The 25,098-nt window shown below is 37.7% G+C and overlaps 2 long non-coding RNA genes across 5 annotated transcripts in view; both read left to right on the forward strand.

The window, feature by feature from the left end:
- Positions 1–9,538, forward strand: part of LOC128853079 (uncharacterized) — a 79,006-nt gene extending 69,468 nt beyond the window's left edge. For all 3 annotated transcript variants that reach the window (XR_008451318.1, XR_008451317.1, XR_008451319.1), the window contains 2 exons: positions 1,992–2,086; positions 9,478–9,538. This is a non-coding gene — a long non-coding RNA (uncharacterized LOC128853079). The remainder of the gene's footprint in view (positions 1–1,991; positions 2,087–9,477) is intronic.
- A 254-nt stretch (positions 9,539–9,792) lies between these two features.
- On the forward strand, positions 9,793–24,646 carry LOC128853078 (uncharacterized). 2 transcript variants are annotated; one of them, XR_008451316.1, is made up of 5 exons: positions 9,793–9,894; positions 14,001–14,132; positions 17,340–17,448; positions 19,504–19,584; positions 22,261–24,646. It is a non-coding gene; the product is annotated as an uncharacterized LOC128853078 (long non-coding RNA). The 2 variants fall into 2 exon arrangements; XR_008451315.1 differs by lacking the exon at positions 9,793–9,894 and having other exon boundaries at positions 12,818–14,132.
- The last annotated feature ends 452 nt before the right edge of the window (positions 24,647–25,098 follow it).

Below are 25,098 nucleotides of genomic sequence, written 5' to 3' on the forward strand. Positions count from 1 at the left end.
CTTAAATGACATAACATACTTGGTAATTGTAATATCTTTGTAACAGTAACATTCTTCCTAGGAACAATCAACAATGTTTCTTGAGCATTTTTCAGAGAATGGCATCTAATAATAATGATGATGCTCACCTCTCTGATAATTTTATAATCTAAAAGGTATTTAAATGCAATTTATAATCAAGGTCTGACCTGTGTGACTTCGTTTGTTGTAAGCTGATAAAAGGATTCTTCTAGATTTGAATGGATTTTATGTTCCCTTCAGTGCATATGGGTTTGATGGAAAAGCTGATGACACAGACTTAAGGCAGAGTGAGCAGGTCTCTGTTCTAGTCACTTGTGAGTTAGTGTTCACTTGCAAAGCTATTACCATGTCATTGTGCTGAAGACCTTTGGGCTCAAGGAAACGAAAATGCTTGTCTTAGGCCTTCATTGAGAGAATGGCTACATGGTGTTTTGCTTCAAGCAACCGCCAATTGCTCAGGGTAAAATATCTGGCTGGAGTGCAGTGCCTGTGACCTGCCAGACAGGAGTTTTATTCCAGTACCTTTCTCAAATTTTATCAGATGCACACATAGCACAAGAGATAACCCAATATTCTCCACCAACTCAGTATGTTTCTGCTTTGGCGGTTTTGTCTTCCTTCAGCCAGAGAGCTGATCCTTCACTGCCATTCTGGCTGCCAAAACCGAGCACGTACTCCAAATTTATGTTTACAGATACTGAAATGAAAGCCCTTACTCATTTCACAAGAAAAGGCAAGACAAGCTCATTTGTACTTCAACCATTAATGTAACATTTATTTATGCCTATTTGTTCAGAAAAATAAAACACAAGCAGGAAATAGAAACCTTGCTATTTAATATCAAATGGCCAGCGACACAAGTGCAGACTCAACAACAGCAAGTGACACCTAAGTTACTGATAAAATTGGTTCACAAATAATTCATTGGCTAGAATGTCTTAAAAGTATTTTTGTCCTTTTATTATCCAATATTAAATTGGATAAACCTTTTCTGTGCAATAAATTATTTATAGATGCATAATTTTGACCAATGAACCTGTGAGTTTAAAAATTAGATTAGTTAAACTTTTCTGTATCGCTCAGAGTTGGCTGTTCATGGTCAGTGGGAGCTTCCCACCAATTTGATTAGGGCTTTTGAAGATCTTATCCTGCTAGTTATTTGAAGACAAAGCTAATGTTTCTTACCTGTTTTGGAATATATCTTTTCATTTCCATTTGACCTTACTTACTCCATATGATACCATTTGCCCAAGAGGCAGTTTTCTGTCTAATTGAATATTAACTTTTTAATAATTTGATTCAATAGTTGACTTCCTTTTTCATGTCTGTAAAATACAAATATCAGACAAAGCAAAGACAGATCACTTCTATTTCAAGTACTATTTGGCTAACTATAGTTAGAAATTATTATTGGCATTGCATAAAGTAATTATTATGACCATATTTTAAATGGTGTTTCTTTACTGAAATACATAGAATTGACAAGTAAATGAGTTTATATAAAAGTTTTTAAAATTTCTATTTTTATGAATGTAATGAGCCCGATTTTCTTGTTGAAGTTAAGTAATATGCAAGCTGATATATTTTGGAACGTGTGATAACATATTCAAATTCCTTCTAGAAGATAAAATTGTCACCAGAATTTTAAAAGCAGCTTTTATGGTACCAAAACCACTGGAAAATAAAACTTTGGGAAAAGTGCTCTAAAAGTAAAATAAGTGTTTCCTCAAAGACTTTAAAGTGACAGTAAAGAAAGCAAAATAATTTAATTTTTTACTTTTTTTTTTATACAGCCTGAAAACACAACATCCTCCTATCTATCTAACTATCTTCATTTTGTAGATATAGATAGTATATTTGCCTTTTATCTTTATCCTGCTCAAAAGAGCCAGTGCAGTCAGGTGAAGTCACCTGAGTGTATGGTATGGTCAAATTTCCCTAAGAAACTTTTTGTTTTTTCCTTTCCTTAGGAGACAGTGAGTTCACTGTTCTCAAGATTGTTTTCATGAAACTGTCCATGGGATGACAAGGTTAAAGAAATAATGGGAACCAACAAGGAGAAAAGGTAATGAAAGAAAAAGTGAATTTCTAGCCATATGCAGATGTACATTTATTGTAGTGGACGTATATTTTTCATTACCTGCATGAGATAAAGTTTTCTCAGATTAACTGCATGAAAGAGATTGGTTTTATGTCTATTGAAAGATTTCTATTTTCATTGGACTTTCTGATTAACCTCGTTATATTTGCTGTTGGCTTTTCGGTTAATGCTTTTCTTACCAATGCTTTTCTATACTGAGAACTCATCTGTCATACCCTGTGCACGTCCAAGCCCCTCTTTTTTGATCAAGAGTAGACAGCTTATTTTTTGCCAATTACGAGTAGATCAAGAGTAGACAGCTTAATTTTTGCCACAATCAAAGCCGAGGCTTAGGGGTTTTTTATGTCTCCACCATTACAAAACTTCAGAGTAAAGACAGCCTAGGTTTTGAACCAACTAGAGCAATACTGAGTTCAGAGTAGGTTAGCCTCCTTGTTTTTTTTTTAGCTTTCTGAATGAATTTTACAGCTTGAACTGTGTGGTCTGTACTTCTGAAGACAGACTGCTGCCATTGCCCAATGTTTATATTGACATGTTTACAACATATTTACATATTGTTTGGCTACATCCCACCATAGTGCTGTACAGATACAGTCTAAGAAGTGGCATACTGAGAGTACAAATACCCATAATTATGGTTAACAGCCTTTTTGAAGACTTAATGACCAGTTTTGGTGATTATCTTTCACGGACCTGTCTAAAATTAGTTTTGTGCTGTAGCTTCAAAAAGCCCCCACCCAGATCCACACAGTACAATTCTCTTTCCTATCTACTTATCTTACTTTTCATTGTCATGAAATGAGAGCAGAAATCCAGGTTCACACAGCTTAATAGACTTGATAGATAATATTGTTCAAGAAAAATCTTAACATATTGCATCTGTAGTAGAAACAATTTAGGGAGTCAGAACCAAAGAGTTTTAAATCTTTCTCCATTGAACATAATTAAACGTTAACCAATTTTGCCAGAGCAACAGAATTTGTATAGGCTGCTATAAAGCCCTGATTTCTTTGCCAGGATGTATGCTGGATGAAAGACTACTCTTTGTTTTGCATGGAGATCCCAGCCAGTGTAAGCTGGTACTGTCCTAGACAAACCACATGAGTTTGTGTTGTGCTGTGCCTCATTCAAGAGTATTTCTCTCTTGAAGGAAATTGTCTTTACTCTTTTACAATAGAGATTACTCTGTGTAAGTAGCAAGTAAACAAAGTGAGCCCCTTCCTTCACTGTCCTGCATGATATACAGCTACCAACATACCTGCAAACTTTAGATTTATATCACCAGGGTAAACAGAAATTTTTGTTGTTGTACCATTTTACAGGCACAGAGACGAATAGCTGACTATTTCTGATGAGTTCATTTTCATCTTCCTTGGGAACAGTAAGCTAGCTAGAGTGTGTTCAGAAACACTGAGCCACTCGCTCAGAGATGGGGTTTCTGTCTGTTATGTTCTACATTAAGATGCTAAATTGGGCTGCAAGAACCTCCACACCGTTTTCTGTCCTGCCTTTCTCAGAGTAGGGTTTTTCAATCTAAGGAGTCACCTTTTAGTCAGAGCAGAGACGAGACCTGTCATGTCCAAAACCAGGGTCTTGATTGCCCCGTATGTATAGTTCCCATCTTCCTCACAAGAGGCTTTTAGAAACAGCAAAATAAGAGAAAATTTTGAAGAAAGAGAATCTCAGTCCAGCTACTTTAGTTTTACTGGCAGCTTAAACAAGTGTAGATGTCAGTATGAGGGGTAAGTCAGTGAAAAGTCAAAATATATATGCTCTTAGTCAGCTAGAAGAAGTCAGAGGTAGGTCTTGAAAAATCGAAAGGACAAGATGGGTCCAATATATTTGCATTTAGCGTGACCACACAACTGTAAAATAAAGGGAATTCCTAAAGGGATATTTTTCTGTCACATAAATACTGCTTCTCTGCAAACAAATCTGGGAAGGCTGAGGATGAGGCTCCCCAGACTGAACATCAGAATACCATGAATGATGTCAAGAGGCAGCAATGGGGCTGTCAGATACTGCTACTGTCATTACCCTATTACTGTAAATATACATGAATTTTACTAGTTTACAGAAATTGTCAATGGATATTTCGATCCGTAAGTGCAGAGAACACAACTGTTTTTAATATATGATCTTTGAAGCTAATTTCTCTTTGACAAGGTCATTATTTACACTACTTCCCTTGTAATCCCCACCACATGCACATACTGAATAAGACTCTGAAGCTTAGTCTTTCCAATGCTGAAAACAAGACTTTTATGCAAACTGATATAAATTCTTTGTTTGATTTATCTGTAAACCAAAATAGTCTGGTAGTTTGCCTTGAAGTTAAGAGAAAAAACATACTCTGTCAAATCCTGTGTATTCCTTTTTATGTATTTTGTCATTTCCCCTCTATTAACTCTATCCTAAGGTTGAAAAGAAGAGTGCACTCTAGCTTCCATTTACATATACTGTACTTTAGCTTTGACTTTTTTACTTGCAGCCTGTTAAATTTATTGACTGTAAGCCCCTTGAGCTATTGAAGAGTATGCGGCTTACATTGTATATCTTTTGAAAGATGCTACTGGTAGCCCGTTTTAATGTGTTTACTCTCTCCAGATACAATTTGTCTTACATATTCATTGGTTTTTAGTGCCAGGACCACTCTCTTCCTTGTATCTATTGTTTGAAAGCCTTGCACTGATATTAAGGGTTAGTAGTTTTTCAGTGCTGCTCAAGGGATCTGAGTGTCAAATGAAATAATCAGTGGAAATTCGGGCACTGAAAACTCCTAAGCAGCTGGCTTTCGATAAACAAACAAACAAAAAAACCCCAAAAAACAAAAATGGAAAATAATTTGAGATGACATGAAACACACTTTGAGAGGTCTAGGATATTTTAGCTGTACAAATGGAGCTGCCCAAAAAGTACTGCTTTCCATTCATTGCCAATTACATTTCAGTTTAATTTCAAGGTTTCGTATAGCCTGAAATTCAGAGAAAATTTCATTTGTGAAACACTAGCACATGGAGCCAGGAAAACGAAATAAGTTCCCCTGCATACTGCAGCTGCTTTTTCTAGTGATGGAGCTGACCAGAATACTGATTTCATTAGGCAAGTACTTGGGATGGAAAGGATCTCTTTTCAGAGTAGATCAGGGTTTTCAGGTGTTCGGAGTCACAGGAGAGAGTCCAAAAGACTTGAGAGTGATGGCTCCTTATGTTTGCAGACTCTGTGATCTCAGGGTCTCTGGCTCCAAGGGATAACCTGCTGGGCTAATCCAGGGAGTGGGAACAAGACATTACGTATCCTGTGGTGCTGGATCCCAGTAACAGGAATCCCAGTCCTTCTTCATGCCCTGATGTACAGGTACTTTTCAGAATATATTCTGTTAATAGCACAGACATTGGCATGCTGGCTGCTGCTGCTAACTTTGAAGGTAACCAGGTAGGATACCTACAGCATCATAGATTTAAAAGCACAGAAAGATGTGAATAGGGAATCCCACCCATGTTCTTTCGGATTTATGCTGCCATAGGTATCCTGCCCCATCAGCTTTAAAGTTAGCTGGAATAGATCTACAGCATATGAAAATCTGTTGTGCATCTGTGACAGAACTTGGGCTTCTGTTCAGATCATCTGCATCCCACTCCAGATGCAATCACTCTGTTTGATCTCTCTAAGAGAGAAATCTACAAGGGCATATTTTCATCTCGAGAAAATCCATACTGAAAGTCAAACTCCTTTCTCTCTGGCAAATCCATGAGAGCAACCCTGAAATTCCAGGAACTGAACTCTGCTTTCAGCACAGCACAGGTAAGATTTCTCTGTGCTGCAGTCCGTGTTCCATGCCATTACCAGCGCGGTGCCAGGCTATCAATTATTCTACCCAGATGCTTGTACCTTCAAAATCTATTTTTGCGAGGAACACCTCTGGCCACAACAGAAAAAGAAAGATAATTTGGTCAGTGTTTCACACAGCAAATCCTACTATAAAAGTTGTATTTTGACTGTCAGTGAAAAAAAGTGGAAAGGTCATGGTGTCCTTAGCTCCAGTTACTGGCTTAGTCCCTCTGTGACCCCAGCATCAACATCGGGGTGATGTGTCCTTACAGGCAAGCTAGGAGAGCCTAATGTATTTCCATGTCATTGCTTCATAACACCTTAAAGCTGTGGTTGGCAGAGAAGTTGAAACTGTTAATGAAATAAACATCTTTTAAGTTACATTTGCTGTATATAGCGAGTACGGGTTGTGAAAGAGAAGTATAGGTTTGGCTTGCAGTGTACGCATCAAAAAAATACAACTATCTATTTCTGAATCTTTATAGCCCCCATCATCATAATTAGCTTACGTGAAGCTGCATTAACTTGCATATATCTTCAATTTGTTGCAAAGTAAATCACAAAATAAATCAATAACATACAACCTAGCAAACAGTGCAGACTTTTCCAAAAGAAAAAACAAACAGCCCATTATGCCTGGGCATTTCTGAATGCAGCACAACTCCTTCCCTAGTTTCTCTGAGCTACATGTGACATTTTCCAACACCAGACATTTTCATTCAAGCAAGCAGGAAATATGTAAAACCAAACAAATAGTGTCAAGAAATGAAGCTTTGATTAGGAATCTGTGAATAATAGTCCCTTTCACATGTTCAGTGTTAAGGATGCTTAACATTTTGTGTGTATCAAACTGAGTTCTGACAATTAGATTTTGGTATTGAGAGGAACACTTTTTATTAGAGAGGGAGCTTGTCAGGGCTTGGTGCCAACCGGCTGCAACTAGTTACGTTGCAAACACATCCAACACCCTTATTTGGAGAAGTGCAAGAGGGAACATGTTTCATATTTTCCTCTTTCCTGCTCTATTGTCTACAAATTCAATAGAGGCAAGCGATAGTTCTCTCTCTGTTCCTATGGTAATAAAAAAAAAGGCAAAAATGTTTTCCATGGCATGGATAAATCATAGGTTTACAATGTTGAAAATTACTAATAGATGTGGATCCTTTTGTACGAGTTATTACTATGAAGACTGTATTAACTGGCTGCATTTCTCAAGTGGTGGTAGGTAACAGTGAATTCAAAAGGTGGAAAAAGGTATTTTTTTATATCAGTTAAATTAGTTTGGGTGTTGTTTTTTTGTTTTTTTTTTATTGCCAGGAATGTAATAGGGATCAAGCACAGCAAAAGTCTAAAACTTAGGAGTATTTTGAATAAAGAGGACATCGACAGGGGAATTATTTAGAATGTGGTCAGGTGCCAGGGACTGTTAATCGCAATTTCAGAATAGGATAAAACTCCCTGATGTTTCACAGAATGAGCCAAGTAATTCCTGATGAATATTGGAAAGGCATTTGAACAATAGCCATTTAAATCCATGGTTTTCATACAGATTTTGCATCTTCCTCTAGAACATCTGGTTCTGGCTCATGATAGAGGTTGGTTATTGGATGAGACAAACCACTACCCTGATATGTCCTTTCTTTTGTAGGAATGATGTTATAGTAGCTTCTGCAAAATGCTGTTTGGTGTCCTTTGTGTAACTCAATGTATTTGCTGCAGACAACTACTTAGCATATGTCTGGGATACTATTACATTTTTCCTGAAGTCACATGTGGTATTATAGTAATTACTGTACTTTTAGCATGTAATTATTTTACAGCATATCAATGTAGATACATATAGATATGTATGTTCATCTCAGCAATGAAATGTTATCCTTTAGAGTATGAAACATGGTTTAATTAATTGTTCTGTGCACTAAATTTAAACATGCAGAAAAATGATAGTAGGGTGCAACCTTCCAAAGTCTGAAGTAGGAATATAACTATATATCAGACGCTCCAAATTCCTCTCTCAGACTAACATTGCACTTTATTTATAGTCAGAGATGTTCATATTTCATTAAATAAAACAGCTTTCTGGTTTCTCAACACTTCAGAAAAGAAATGACTATTACGTTTGGTCTGGAATGAAATGAATATGACTTAAAATCTTTTGTTTGCACCACTGTACAGGGTGCCATTTTCCCAAATGAAAGCTCAGTGTATTTGTAGAGCAGACAGCAGAAGTATGTATGATTACCTCACCATTTCTTTGTACCAAGCATAGATGGTGGAAAATTAGAACTCATCAACCGGAGAGGTTTTGTTTTCTTCCCAAACAAACTATCAAAAAATCCCAGAGCACAGTTTAAAGGACTCAGACTGAAAATACGTTGAATTTTGCCTGCCTGATTCCTGTAAACCTTACAGGAATCCTATGTGTTACTTACAGTGATATTCTTTCAGGAGAGATGCTGGAGACTGTAAATACCCATGCAGAAGCTAATGCTCAGTAACCAATCTCAGGCCTTTCATATCGTAGAAAGCTTAACTGAGCAGGACTGTGAGAAAATAGCTGCGTTGACAAAAGCCCAGGTATAGATACAATTACACAGGCAAAGGAATGTTTCTGCCAATATATTTTCTTTCTGTTCAGAGACCTACAATAAGATGTATTTGCTGGTACAGCTGCTTTCCATGCTGCATTTCCAGTGTGTGCCAGTGCAGCTCTACTTGCAGACAAAACATTTTAAATATGAACAAGTTGAACGACGGTTAATTAGCTACACTGCATGTCTTTAGAGCATTAAAGTGTGGTGTTCCTTATCAGTCCTGGGATGGAGGTTATCGATACTGAAAGATTTAGTTCCTGAATCTACGCTTTTAATTCATGTTGTTTACACGACACTAAGCCACTTAGCTGATGCCAGTAAGATTACACCATCTAAAGCTTATTAGAGCAAAGAGAGCTTGAAGAAAGGGAAAGGAAACAAACACAGCCACCTTGATGCTGGCAGCAGGCAATGTAGAACAAGCTGCTCCTAACCGTCAATAAAACTAGACTTAGCTACAAGCAATATTCAGCCTCATGCCTGCTATGCTCCAGCCCCTCGTTCACCAGGGCCCACCCCCTCCCCAGTGGCATTACCTGCATGGAAGGGGGGTGGGAGATGCAGCACAGTTGGTCCTTGGCTCTGCTGATGATCGTGGCCAGCTTGGTACTTTACAGTGATTGATGCCAGAAATCTGTTCCCTGGAAAAAATTTGGGCACTGCTAATTGAAAAGTGGTTGCTTAACCATTCCCAATACCCTGTTTTCAATTACAGAGGTATTATTTTGCCTAGGACAAAAGACACTGTTTTCTGCCACAGTTCACTAAAACATTTGGTTCAGACAAAATTTTTGCTGGAAAACATTCCTCTCTAACACGCGATGGAAGAAGAGATAAAGAAAGAAATGTGAAAATGAACAAGAACTAATGGCTAGGGCTACTCTTCTAGAAAGCCAAGTATGACTCAGGTCTTTGATGTGTGTTGAACAGAGCAAGGATGTGAGCCTCCAGCTCCTGCCTTCTGGTCATCTTCCTCTCCACTGGATTTTTGGTTATTTTAGGATAGGTATTACCTCTTTATTTGTTTGGGGTTTTGGTTTATTGTGGGAGTTATTGGCAACTTCCTAACACAGGACAAGAATATTTTCTACCTTTAATATCTGTTGCATGCAGGAATATCCACTGTCTCACGGTGGCAACTTAATTCATGTGTTTTGTTAGAAATCTGCCTGCTCTCTGTGTTGCCTCTGTACTGTAATGAGTACTTTGATGTGCACATAACAAAATTTGTTTCTACTTCTTGCAGCTGTGTCAAGCTGGAAGCTCCTGTTTGACATATGTTCCTGTGGAATTAGCTGAATTGTGCTGCAAACGTGTTTTATGTTTCCACTCAGTGTAACAGAGAAGGTAAAGGTTATCACCACTGCAGGATATGGGAAGGATTGGTAACTCCTCTGAGCTGCCTCTATAGCTTTACTGATGGTGTTTGGTGAAGCAAATCTGCTTCAAATTACAGCGTGTGGTTATAGATCAATTTATACTCCTGCCTGCTGCCAATAATGTGCTGTGCACGAATGGAGCTAACTTGGTAAACATGCACTCTAGTAACAGAAAATAACCAAGTGTTGTTGAAAGGAATAATTAATTAATGTTTGTAAAGCACTTAGAAACTGAAAAGCACCTTATTAGTGCTAAGTGTTTGAGGGCTTAGCTTTCTCATCAGAAGTTAAAATCATCTTCTTTGTTAGTCTTTAACCAAACAAAACATTAAGGGCACAAAGCCTTTGTATCTAATGTCCTCAGTCAGGTGTTTTTGTGCCAGGCAGTCATTACAATGCAGTAAATAAACAAGAAGTAACTACAAATGACAGGAATCAGCTCCTTTCCACTAATGCCATCAGAAACAAGTTTATTTACATTAGCTGAAGATCAACAGTGAAGAATCCAAAGCATAGCTCCTCTTCTTGCCTATAAGCCCAGTCAGAACCGCTGACTGGTTTATTCACCATAGCTTCCACCTTGTTGAGCCTAACTGCCAGGAGTGGATGCAAACCCGTATTAGTGCACAGGCCTCCCTGCACAGTGGGGCAGACAAATTGGATGGCTTAGATTTGCTGCCTGGGGCAGTCAGCATGCTGAGTTAGAGAGCCTCTTGGTGTTAGAGAGCAGGAATCCTATTTATCAGGCATGCTGCGCAGGGCTGAAAGGTGATACCTATGTCTGACCCTGGTTCAAGAACTCAGAAATATGGTGAATAAGCTTCTGTGCCTTTATTTTCAAAGAGCCTTGGCTGCCTCAAAAAACTCACAAGTTTTCATGATGCAGGGGTCAGCAGCTGAAGGGTGGATTTACTTGAGAGGCTGAAAGAACTATGAGCCACCCATAAGAAGACCATTTGGGCAGATGTGAATGATTCTGGCAATGTAATACAACCACCCAATACCAGTGAACCCTCTCTTTACAATACCACAGTGTGTGGCATTGCACCTTCTCTAAAGTCACTTGAAGGCTGATCTCCCTCTCCTGGAAGTTTGCAGTCCACAGTCAATATTATCTGCCCAAGAGGGTGTTAATCCATGTTTCTTTCTCTCTAAATAGCACGTAAATCTTAGACATTGAGGGAGCAGGGGAAGGAGAAGTAAACAGGAGACAATCTTGTGGAAGACAGGGCACTGTGCAGAAAAAAGTTTAAGATTAATTGGCCAGAGAACACTGGAAAAAGCGTTGCACTGACCTGTTCTTCAGACTGTGCACATACAAAATTATCGTACATCTTTGCCAGCCAAGTTCCCTTTCTTTTGCCAGAATTTTTGTCAGACTGAATTTGATGATGTTGGGCATCTGTTCCATATTTGTGAATGTTCAGCACCCTTGTAACTCACACTGAGCTTCCAGATTAATCAAAATCCTGATGATGTGCCCACTTATACGGTGCATAAGCAGTATGACCAAGTACATAACATGTGAAGTCACCGGTAGGAGTACTGGGAGAGAAAATCCAGTCTTTGATCTCTTAGATGTTTCTTGTCACGGATCAGTGGGTTTGGTTTTTTTTTTTTCTGCTGGATTAATTGGCAAAATAAGAAAGGTTACCAGCCAAGCAAATGCAATTATTCAGCCCTTGCTGGTCCTGAATAAAGCTCCATGGTTGATAAAGGGTCACAGTTAGAAAGAATTAAAATAAGCCATCAGGACAATGGGTATTCTGGTTTTTCAATCTCTGCACCAGCCTAGGGCAGTGTATGTCTGGCTCACTTCAGCTGCAGTGCTGGAACACAGTGTGCTGGAATACTTCTTCATGATATTTTTGGGAGAGCTAACTGTTATTAAGATTGGTTAATAGTTATCTTTGTAATTAACCATCTGTTATAGAACTATTTACCCCATCTGAGAGAGATCAGAACTCTTGCATATCCTCCTTCCTCCTATCTTTACTTGAGTTCACCATCAGGATCTTTGTGCAAAATCCATAAAGAAGTAAAAAAGTGCACACGTCATGAGCACACACTTTGGAGCTGTTGAAAATCATTTTGGAGGTTGGAGAAGGAAATTGAGAGGTCTCTCGGAGATCCAGGCAAGACTCTGTGGAGCTGCTGATTTAAGACACAGAGTTGGTAGTACTCATAGACCCACTGCACATTAATGACCAGCGTTGACTGACAAACCTTTTAAAGGTCATCAAAACTCATACTGGAGACTTTTCAAAAAAATCAGAAGTAGACTGCGCTTATGAAATGGGTCAGTTAAACCGTGGTTGCTGTCTGCTTCATGGGTATTTGGGTACCTATCAGAAAATACTGAAAAAAGCAGGTAAGTGTTTAAATTGTCCTAGATTCCTACATATTGGACTAATAGCCTCCCCTGATACTATTTGTAGGCAAATACAAACATTTTCATCTTCATGTATAGTCTCTTGTCCTCTCAAATTCACAAATATTACAGGCATTAATATATTTACAGCTGTAGTGGTCAGGATGAAAAACAAGAAGAATACAACACAGGTGAATGACCCAACCAAAAGTTTCACAGGTGTCGAGAGAGAAGGTGAATGTATGATAATTAATTCCGTCTCCTGGAGTACATACTGCTAATTGACTTGGCAGCAGTATCATTACCGTGATTCATAGGCTCATAGATTTTAGACCAGAAGCAACCATTATGATAATCTAGTCCTACTGTCTGCATAGCAAAGACCACAAAAACTCGCCCAGTTGTTGCTGCATCAGCCCTCTGATTTCTGCTTGAACTACGGTGTGGTTGTTTTCAAAAAGCCATCTGATGGTTAAAGATTATGTGATAGAAAATCTACTGGGTACTTGGGTAAGTAGTTCTAAAGGTAATATTTTCTTTGAAATTTTCAGGTTATTTTTGGTATCATAATGACCATGGTATTTCCATAGGCATTTTTTGTTTTTAATTTTGTTTTTCTGTCTAAATGTACTCTGGAAAAATTAAGAAAATTCTCAAAAAAAAAAGATTTTTTTCTTCCACTGAAGTTAAAAGTATGTGTAGAGTTTATGATAATCTTCCTATTGTATTAGAAATATCTTTAAAGGATTGTTGAAGGTTTACCTCCTCTTTTCCTCTTTACTATCTTCCCTCTCACTTTTCTTTCCTTGCCAAAAAAATAAAAATGAGAGAAAATTAAAAAAGGGGGGGAGAAGTGGCAGAGAAAATTCACAAGTAAACTGAGGAAGTTTAAAATCTAAAGACTGTTTCTGGACAAATGTAATAATAGGCAGATACTGACATTCCTGTTGTTCTGGACAAAACGTGTGGGTCTTTCTGTTTTATGATCCCACCTGTTCTCTCCAGCACATCCTTGTTCCCTCGTATTCCCCCTGAGCCTACTTTATTTGATTTGTAGGATGCGTGAGGATCACTGAGGTAGATCATATCAATGACAACACTGTGACATAAACAACTTGGCAGGGTTTTGCACTGCTTTTTTGGAAGGGTAGAGTCTGCCTTTTTTTTTTACACTTTATTTCAACAAGTCAGAAGTGCTACAGGAGCATATCCCACTTCCCATTCCATAACCAACACTGGATTTTCTGTATCAAATGCTTACAATTCTTTGCATCTCTCTGTTTCCTTTGATCCCACAAAGAAATTTAATTGATTTAAAAAGAAACTGAAGTATCCCAAAATTAACTAAAATGTGATAAACCTTTTTGGCATTTACCAAATCCTTTTTCTGTTTCTGTCAAAACATCCATTGATTGTACCTGAATAAATGTCTTGCTGAAGTAAGTGAAGCTATCTGTGACATTTCTATAAATTACTTATATTTATGGTACTTCTAATAAAGTTCATTGAAACTTGAGACTTTTAAAATTAATCAGAGGTCGATTCAGTGCATGAAATAGAACCGATTATCTCTGCGGTACAGCTATGATACAGGTATCCAAATGAGCCGGTAGGAATAAAGATGTTATTTCCATGTTATCTCATTATTATATCACATATCTGTCTAATCTGTGAATAAAGTATTAACTGCTATGTGCTTTCAGAATCTGGAAGAAAACACGGTGAGTTCCCAAAGGTGCACGTGGACTTGTTTGTGTTTATAAGGAAGTCAACCACAAGTGATGTGATTAAAGAGTACTCCATCAGTGACTTGGCCCTGTTCTTTTCTCCATCTGGTAGGTAGGCAGGCAGATTAAATTTATGCCATGTGTTTATACTTCTTGTATCAAAATGAGTTGCGTTTATGTTTCAAGTCACTATGAGGTGGAAAAAAACTTACAAAATATATTGATTCATGATAAAAAATGAGGAGTTAGCAGGAATGCAATGACGTTCCACCCAACTCACAATATTCTATTTAACAGAAATTGCAGTAAACCATTTTTTTTATTTAAAAAAAGCTCAATTACAGATCTTAAAGAAAATTAAATTCATAGTTGAGCCTCATAGTTTTTGAAGCGACTGTTGTTTCCTGTAAGTGACTTTGAAATGAGTTTTGGGAAATCATTTTAGTATTGACTTGGGCCATAATGGTTGGCTGTTGCTTTTTTGAATAAGATTGATTAAATTACTCTGAACAAGCTCCAAGTCCATGTCCTTCTCTAAGGCCAATTGTGAATATGACCATAATACACTGTCTAAAAAGTATTTCAGAATGAAAATAATCTCTAAGCCTGGCAGCATGTCATTGTGCTCTTACAAAAATAAGCAAAGAAATTTGATTTCTTGTCTCAACATACATCACTTCTTTCCAGTATATCATACACTTTATCTAGTTTTAGAAAGCTAGTGTTATTTGCTAGGTTTCTTCTATACACTACGATAGGAGATAATTTTGATTATGTCTTAAAGAAAGCATTGGCTAAGAAATAAGTGTATTGGCAGTAATAAGAATTGGCAGTTATACTACTGACTTCAGCCTTTATCTGCGAAATGCAGAACTCCTAGTTATTTCTTCATACTTCACTAAAGTCAAGGGAAACCAGGGCCACCTTATATTGTCCCCTATACAAGCACATAGGAATGGGTGCTTTTAATCTAAAAGAGCTTTGAAAATAAATGCCAAATATGCAAAGAGTCCTTAAACAGAGAGTTGCAAGTTCACAGCTGTTGAATGCACCTGTGCCGGACACAGAAGCAGAACTCAGGTCTTCAGAGACTCATGCCAGCACTATATTCAGTAAGCTCTTATCTTCTTGGTTTTCTGAATTAAGATAGCTCCCAAAACACCAGCTCGTCTGAGTTTTTACAAAAAATATGGTACGTATTTCAAAAGATAAAATTAGAAGCCAGTAAGACCTACTCCCAGGAAGCCAACGCAGCAGGCTGTGACCCAGCATCTCCCCCTGAGCTGGGGTGTCTCTCAGGGCAGATTTTGTGAGGATTCAAGGGCCGTCTACTGACAAATGCCAATGAAAGAGAAGGGCAAAGTCAGTCTTCTTGAGATTCAATGATCACTCGTTGATAAGTGCTGAACCATTAAATGTGAGTAATTCACTAAACTCAAGAAAAAAAGTATTTGGATTATAGGTTAACCTCTGTATGTCTGTATATCTATGCATTTCTGTGTAGTGGCGAGTCTGTGTGAGGTGATTTATTTTAGGAAATCCTGCAGTAAGTTTCGTGGGAACATTTTCATTCTCTAATCTTTAACAAAAATGCTGGTTTGATTGTAGCAGATTCCATTGAATCACTTTGTTAAATAAGCTGATGATTAAGTTCTGTTACAAGTTACACAGCCTAATCTTACAATCTTCCTCAAAAGCATTAATAAATCCTAAGTTAATGTTGAATCAAAACCATATAAAAATCAGGCTTCACAACAAATAAACATAATTGGCAGGATCCTAGAATCCTACTCATGACAATTTCCCAGACCTCTAGAATTCTCATCTGAGATGGAGTGGGTGAGCTGAGGAGCAAAACTTCCCTAATAAAATCTGGTTCAATAAGTGTAAAGATCACTAGGGATCACGGCCCTGTGGTACTGTTAGAAGTTATTTTTATTTCCTTGGCATTAGTTTCCATGATAGGAGGTCCTGCACTGGGTCTTTAGGCCATAAGATCTGGGAAGCCTTGGTTGACAGGCAGATGAGAGTGGCTCACAAAGGTTGTGATTTTCTGTTCTTCTTGTTTTCAAGTGTGTTTAACTCCTGCTGACAAGTGTAATCTAGCTCCTCAGAGGTCTTAAGTACAAAGGAATCCTGCAGGGTACAGGTTAAACTAGCACAGAAAGAGTGGGTAGCTGCAACATTCTGTAATTATGTCCATGAACTCTCTCTACCCAGTCCTTTGTTGTTCAAGGCAAAAATGTTTGGGTATGAACTCATGAAGGAGAGTACCAAAATGTCTTCTACATGCCCTACTCTGCAGGCACTCTTCTTTAGATCTTCGAGTTAGAAAGAAAACTAGTTTGCTTCTAAAACTGATAAAAGTACAGGGGATGATTTAGTTGAGTGAATGTGGGAGAAAATGGCAGCTTGTGTCAATTTTTGTAGCTCTTATTTATTTAATTATGTTGAGTTTCTGTCTTGGGTAAAGAGAAAAGTCTTATAATTTACTGCCTGGAATTTGAACTGTAATATACACTCCCCTTCCTTTGCCTTCTGGCTTCTCCCAGCTTCAGAAAAGGCAAGAAATTTTCTTCTGGTAAACATACTGGTTAATTCTGTATTGATTTGAATACCTTACTGATAAACAGAGTCTCTACTGCTACCCCACAAATAAGATAGATATGAGTAATTCTTCTTACATTTTCTTTCTTGAGGAAATTTTAAATCTAGTTTGGTATAAAAGGAATCTCAGTTAAAGCAATAGTTAGTATTTCATTCTGTATAAAATAACAGTATCTGCAGTAACTCTAAGAATTAAAATAGTATGCCTTCAGGTATTACGGTGTTATTTTTGATGTTCTGCATAAACACCTAAATTCATATAATTCATATTATTCACCAATATGCCCTTCTCAGTGGAGTGGCATTCAAGCTCTGGGTGGTGTTAACACTTTTTTTAAACCACAAAAGCTGAGAAGATACAAAATAAATATAAAAAGCAGTCAATTGAACTCTTAATTTAGCAGCCAATATCTCACTTCACATTATTTGAATGGTCTCATAGCAAAGCTTGAGCCTAAAAAAGATAGTACTTTCTCTGAAAAGCTGATGCCTCAGACAGTTAGGGTAGAAGTAGGTGAACACACAAGGAGAATCCTGGACATAATGCACCGAAGCTGCGATTGACAAAGGGGAGGAAAATAAACACCATGAAAAACCTGGGCCAAATACTGCCAAATCACAGGTTAAGTCAAGTCTAAATGTGTTGTTGGACAGAGCTAAGAACAGAATTACTTTTAGCCGCTTTGTCTTTCTGCCATCCTTTCACAGGACAGAGGTGGAAATGGCAAGCAGAACTTACCAGGTTCAAGAAGGTGACTTTGAAGACAATTCATAGTGAGTGAACATGCATTAAAGCATAAACAATTCTTTGTTTCAGGTAAGGCATGGACAGTCTCATTGCCAATGCTGAGGGTCATTTGTATTCAGAAAATAGCCTCTTTTTCTTTGCCCAGTGTCTTGTGCAAAGGCTGTCGCAGTATGTGCACTGTGAAGTTTATGGCTATGGGGTTTTTCTAACTATAAACATCTCTGACACCCCAGTTGTACTGTTGCTTTCTCTAGTTCAGCAACAGGTCTTTTTTTTCAGTAGAAGGTGTGAAAAGAATTGTTCAGAATTCTTCTTGGCTTCACTTTCTTTCTGCAGATTCTGACTTAATAAGACTCATTAACGAGACCAAGTGACATATTTTCTACAGGAAAAGCTTTGAGATGAGGCAAGATTTTTATACCTTGTTCAAAACCAGACAGGGAGAAACTTGACCAACATAGAGAGTCTTGAGTCTTCCAAGTAATAGTTTGCTCCCTAAACTGTTTTTGGATAGAAGGAGTTTTTTTTTTTTGCAAAAGTATTATGTTTTTGTTAAAAGAATACCTGCTTTACTTTCTAAAACATACTTTGCCCCCAAATGCTGTGAAGAAACCCCTGTATTATGGTCAGGTTTACTCTATAATGATTTAGATAGGAAAGACAGATGCTTCAATGATATTCTTTAGATACATTTTCTGGTTACTGGGAAGCCATATAAATAGAGGCAGTGCATTATGCAGCATCCTTTGCTCAGAGTTTGTGCTCGCTATGGGAGATCACCCAGCTTTGTGAATGTAGGGAGAAAAACAGCAAAGAAAAAATAAAAGAAATAAGATGAGGAAAGAGGATAAAGGTAGGCAAGAAACTCTCAGGAGAGGCATTTCTAGTTCTTTAAGGGATTTCTAGTTCTTTAAGGGATTTCCAGCACACAGTCTGCAGAAAATTTTCATCCACATCTAAACTGGTTAGAAAGTCCTTTCAGTAACTGTTGTCACTAACCCTTAAGCAGCTAGAAGCAGCAGCACTCCCCGGGCTGCACCAGAGGCTGGCATCAGACACTTAAATAACACATAAACCCTTAATTTTAGGAAGGAACCACAGAACGTTCCTAGGTAATATACTGAGTACCTTATATTTTAGTGTCTTTGGCAGTGCCCTAGTAATGAACTGTGTATGGCACATATAACATAAAATATCATCGCATACAGCATAAATACTGCTTAAACCTCTCTCTTGATGCAAGAAGCATATAAATGATAGCAGTTTAATTTCTCATTAAACTATAGCCTTTTCCTGGGCAGAAAAAGCAAGCAAGTGTATTTCAGATAGCAGCTGTGAATGTATCTTATGCTTTTATTCTCTTTTGCCATGTAGTCACCTTTCCCATAACATTCTATTATTTTATTTCCCTAGGAAAAAATCTATGATCCTAGCCAGAGTCACTCCCTGGCATTCTCTTTTCTCTACAGAATTTTCCTTTTTCTGGACAAATGCTTCCCAATCTTCTTTTTTGTTTTATAACCTGCAGTGTGCCACTTGCTTGAAATTAGATCTGGACAAAACCAAGGTGACTAGGAATACTTATATCACATTTAGCTGATGTATTTAAGAAGAGTGCCTTCTGCCTTAGCACTCATTGTTTATAATAACTGCTAAAACAGACCTGTACCTAATGTTTTGGTTCCAAATCTGCTTTAAGTATCCATTTATGAGAGCTGAAAGGAATTGTATTCTTTAATTTGCTTAGATCTAAAGATGGCTACCATTTCATTTCCAAGGCTGAGGGTACAGGCTTTTCTGTCTTTAATCAATGCCACTATTAAATAAACAAATCAGATGTTTTGGGAAAATGAAATAAAATCCTGTAATGTTAACTCAAGCATTTTTTAAAATCTAGTACTGACTGCCTGGCTCTATTAACTGTGACTACAAATGCTTTAAAGTATGTCAGCAGAGTTACTTTGTTATTGCGGTTAACAGCATTACATGGGATTCAGCATCTAAATCTCTCAGTCTATATTGTCTGTCAGACGTGTGGGAAAGAATGGCTGGAGAGAATTGTGTGGAGCTTATCATTGCAGGAGGGTGGAGGCATTCATAATTCTTGTGTCTTGTCCTTAGCAGGAATGAGAAAGCATTTGTGGGCTGAGTCGTGAAAAATAAAGAATTGGCTTTGTTTGACTGTTATGGCAAGTGTCAAACCTGGTGAGTAATGTAAATAATTTTTTTGACATTTGAAATGGAGGATAACTTATGATTAATGTCACTTCCACTGTTTAGCTTCCTTGTTGCTCTGTACAAATGCCATGGAATTTTTCAGAAACAACAAATGGTTCAAAACTGTGTCTTGAGCAAGGACTGGCCTACAGTTTTTATCTTGCATTTGTTGCTGCATGTATTTTTTAAAAAAATATTTTAAGTATCTTGTCAGCAAAATGAACACGTTGCAGTCTTCAGCCTTTTGGTGCAGACCTTCAGTGGCATCTTTAGACACTTAATGGAGTATAGATTAAAAGGATACACGGTTATAAACTATCTCAAGTGTCTCATTCGCACTTAGAAATGTCTGTTGCCTTTACTTCAAGATAATTACATGGTCACTGTTTTTACCGTAGGTTATAGGTTACAAAGTGTGCTTTAATCTTGTATGTAATCATAAAATAATTAGGAAGGCATCAAGAACAGAGTTAGTCCAATCTTCTTGTAGTGAGATCAATACAAAATACTTTGATCAACCTCAAAGTGTTTGCTTAATCCCGTGTTTACCTCAGATTAAAGAAACTGTGCCCAGTATGTATTTTCCTGGTGAGAAGTGAGGAGATGGGATCTCGAGGCATCCATACCTCCATTAGGTCCTCTCTGCTGCTGTGCACGGGTATAAACAATAGTTTTTGGTTAATCAAAGTATTCTGAGTCTCGAATACAAGTGCAATCATAACTGGAAAGTGATGAAGTACCATTGTTATGGTGAGTCAGATCTGGAAGGGCCACCTCTTCCTGGGGCTCTACTTATTCCTCTCTGTGTATATGCAGAAATTATTTCTAATTTCTCCCAAGGTAAATCCTTATGATCTCATCAAATTATTGTATTAGAAAATCAAGATTAGAAATAGCTTTTCATATCAGACTACCCTCAGCTCTTACCTTGACCTGGTCTGATAACGGACACCAGGGAGTTACCCTATTGCTGCCATGTCTTTCCTGAACAGAGGAGCCCTGTAACCCAGCATTAAAACTTCATTCACGCTTTTATCTGTCCATTGATTCTTTAACTAACCAAAATCAAAGTCCTGGATTACCTTTAGAGATGAAAATGTTTGCTAATTTCCAGCCTTCAGCTTTTCAAAAACCACAGTGATATCATCTTCCCTTTCCTCCAGTGCAGGTGATGGCACACAGAAAATAGTGACTGATTTTAACAACTTCCATGTACTGGCAGGCAATGCTGATCCCTGCCCCCAGACCAAGCTCTTGTCTCTCTGCTTCTGTCTACCTCTCTCTATCTCTCTCTCTGTTTCTTTGTCTCTGTGCTTCTGTCTCTCTCTCTCTTTCAAAAAATAGATTTATTCTATCTTTACTCAGAGATGTTTATTAAAACTCCTGTTGTTCTTGATGTCTCTCAAATCTTGTTGATCTACCTACACATTTTTTTGTCAAAACACAGCATTCCTGAACTAATTTCTCTGATCAGAGAATCAAAGAATAATTATATGAATTGTTTCATATATAATATTGTTCTTAACATATAGCCACATGTGATTTGCACTTCTGCCACAATGCTACACTATGGACATGCATTTAACTCATGTTTTCTCTTGTGGTATTATACGGTTTGTTGCCACTTGTCCACTTTGAATGTCATCTCACTGAATCTTGACCATCTTTCCAATTTATCAGGATCATTTTGAATCTTAATTCTAGCTTCAAGAATGCTGTTACCCTTGATAGTTTAATGTACACTGCAAATTTTACATGAGTACGGTTTTCCATCATTCAAGTTAATGAAAGCGCTGACAGACCTCTGTCTGAAATACCTTCCTAGCTCTAGAGCAAGGTATTAAATCTTTTAGGAAGGTGTATTTTCAGCCACTTTGGTAGTACTGTTGATTAGTGCTAGAACATATTTTCTCACCTTGCTTATATGGATGCTATGTAGCTTTACCATGGCAAATATAGACGTCCTCTTCTGCATCTGTTATCCAGCAAACAACCTGTTTTCTTTTACTTAGGTGCTCAGGAGTAAAATATTTTATTTTAACAAACTCACAGTGTATTTTTGTTCCAAAGTTTCCTGTCTAATTTCTGTGCCATGGTTGCAGCAAATAAGGTGAAGGGCTTGAAGATTTTATTATTGTACCACCGCAGGTGATTGTAGATTTGAACAAGAAAAATTTTCAAAGTGTTTGTATAACCATCTATGGGATAGATTTAATGAATTAATTCAGGCCAGTTTTCTGAGAATTAGTTTGCATTTTGTGTATTTCAGAGTCTCAAATGAAAAGGTATTTTTATTGTGATTTTTAACACAGTAATTTAATAAAATAATAAGGATTTATTTTGGAAGGAATTATAATTAATTTCTGAATACATAAAGTGTAATTCCACAATCCTAAAATTTATGTCTATTTGTCCTCCATAATGTTTCATGAAGCAGAGAGAAAAAATGTGAAATCATATTCCGATAGGTCATTTTTGTCTCTTTTCTCTCTGCCTTGTGACTGCTAATAAAAAACTTTCAGTGGAAAATCTGTGAAGAAGGGAAAAGAGCCCAGGTCTATTTCGGAAGCAAGAATTTCATTATGAAAATATTCTGGATTCCATTGAGTGTGTTAAAATTCCTTTTCTCCTTTCCTTGTTAATTTATATTCTACCCTGTCCTAGGTATGAGATCTTTTCCTCAAGCAGACTTCAATAATAGAGAGAATTGTTCGAGGGAAGATATTTCTTCTTTATTTCTATTGAATGTATGATGAAAAAGTTGAATAACCCTCAAGCAAACGCATTTTAAGGAAAATCTTAGGGGGTGTGGGAGGAACAAGCATTGAAACGACTGCTGTATCTCTTCCTCCTGCCGTGCAAGGTGTCTTCAGGAACCCAGAAACTTGTCAAAGTCAAAACCATGCTTCACTGGGATATTATCAGAAGAAGTTTTTTTGGGGAAGACAAGATAATTAAGGAACTAACTTCAGAATGTGATCTGTTACCTTGCGCACTAAGCTCAGTGGAGCAGGAAACTTGTAAATGTCACAGTCAAACCAGTTATTTATTAGTTTGAACTGACACAGTCTAACTTCTCTGTAAGTAGTGAGAAAATATTCCCTATCACTTGAGACATTTAGAACTGCAGCAAATTGGACAGAGCCTGAAAAAATATCCTCTTGAGCTGACTGCTCTTATGGCAGCGAGAGGAGCAATGGAATGAACACTTATGGTCTTTCCCTTCTTCTTTTGTCCGCCTACTGTCCTGCCACCATCTTCAAGATGCTGTTGGTTGTTTCTACAGTCAAAATTGTTTCCAGAGTGCTATAGGGTAAGTGGGCAACTCAATTTATATGGTAGTGGGTGCGTGGAGAATTGGATGAGCTAGTGACCAGGGTACAAAATAGTAGGAACACTTTAAAAAAAAAAAAAAAAATTGACTTTTCCCCTTCTTGCTTACCGGCTGCAGACTGCACCATGAGAGAAACCAATCACAGACTCATTCCCAAACTGTCCAGATGAAAAAGACATGTAGGCTACTTTGCTTACTGCCATAACTCTCTGGAATTGCTTCCTGCCACATACTTGAGTACTATATTCTGGCTAATTTGCTATAACTTTCCACTAGAAACCTATTCCACACCCTGATAAATCTCATCTACAGCTCTTCCTGCAGCTCCCATCCTGGAAAAATCAGTCCATATTTTCCTTTGTCCATTTTCATTCTGAATCAGAGATGCCACCTGAAACATATAAGGGCTAAGAGCCTCAGCAGGCACTGGATAATTTTCTTTGCTCTGTGGAGGATCCAGCATTGTAACAAAAATCCCACACAGGCAAGAAAAAATGATTCATATGACAGGACTATCTCCTACCCTTAACTCCTGGAGATAAGGACCTTTTTACTTACAACTTGGGAAAGTACTGTTTAACAAGCATGAAAGAAGTGCCTTATAAAACTGTTGGTTCTCCCATACTGAACTAAAGAAATACTTTCAGAGAATATAGAACAGAAATAGAATTTTAAAATACCCATCTGAAAGCTATGATCTGTTCTTCTGATCTACCCTTGGGCAAAGAGGATGTTGAAATGGTTCAGGCTCCATTCTGCAACACAGAACCCACCACAGACTCATGTACCCCATTTCCTGAGCGTTGCACTTATGTAATGCTATTGTTTAAGTGCACAGTTTTGGTTCAGGGTAGTTTGTATGAGGATCATGTGAATGTTTACATACAATATGCTGGATGACCCGAGATGAGACAGTCCCAGCTACAAAGTACGACATGGTCTGGTGAACATCATTTTCCAGGTGCTCAACGTTTCCACAGGGTACTATGTATTGCCATATCATCGATTTGTGAATTGTGAGTGCTTATACCTGATTCTCTAAGTGCTCTCTCACCTGTTTGACCTTGCCCACGATGCCTCACTTACCCCCCAGTGAAACAAATGGAAAGTTTTCTGTCCTTGACAGGGAACTGAATCAGACTCAGCTGGAAGATGAAAAGAAATGCAGGTTAAAAACTGTTGAGGACAGAAGCGTGAAATTTGTAGGTCAGAAGACAGTCTGGAATTTCCTCTTCTATTGCTGCATTATTTGTGTATTGAAATTAAAGTATTTTGCCATTCTCGTTCAGACCTTTGAGAAAACATTATTGTAGTTAATCAGCTAATTTTCAAGCACTGTAGCCTTACTATAGGTACTGAACCCTGCCTTTACATCTTTTAGCAGGAATCCTTGTAAATGTCACTAAAATATAAAGACAGCACTATTTCTTTGAACAAGTGGTGATGAAGGTGCGCTGTGTTAGAAAACTGACACTCTTTGTGTGTATATTATCTTTTTTGAGTCCTCTCTTGGTTGTCTCTCTTTATTCCACACAGGCATGATATTAGTAGCCTGGAGCAATTTCTGTGGGCCCTTTCAATCAAAGCCCGTCTTGATTTGTATAGTTATGTAGCACAGGCCAAGATGAAGTGCCCATTTATTTCCTGAAGAAAACAGATTAAATGTGAAAGGTGATCCTCAAAAGTTTCACAGTTTCAGTTGCCTTGGAGAAGCACCAAGAAATGTATCTACTTATTCTGGTGGGTCTACCATGCACTGCAAAGTCATGGATGGTAGGGAGAGAACGTTCTGTATGCAGGTCCCTTTCTGCAAGGCTAGCATACATATTAGAAGTATTAAAGTAGGATTAATATGATAACCATCAATCCCACACTTTCAGTACCTCTCTCTGCATTGCTTCATGGTCCAGAAACCTGTCCAGCTCAGTGTCTTCAGCTCCTGCCCAACCTTATGTCTTCCCTCCACCTACCTTAGATTTTGCAGTCCTCCTATTCTGATACTCTCAGGCCCTTCTGAACTTCATCATGTGCATAGAAGAAAAAAAGAAAAGAAAGAAAACAACAATGATAACAAAATATTCAGCAATATTTTAGAATGCTAAAAAAAAAATTATTTTTATTGGAAAGTTGAGCCATCTTCAGTTTTCCTAGTTATGTTTTTGTTCCTC

This window comes from Cuculus canorus, chromosome 9, assembly GCF_017976375.1.
Source record: "Cuculus canorus isolate bCucCan1 chromosome 9, bCucCan1.pri, whole genome shotgun sequence".
Taxonomy (NCBI): domain Eukaryota; kingdom Metazoa; phylum Chordata; class Aves; order Cuculiformes; family Cuculidae; genus Cuculus; species Cuculus canorus.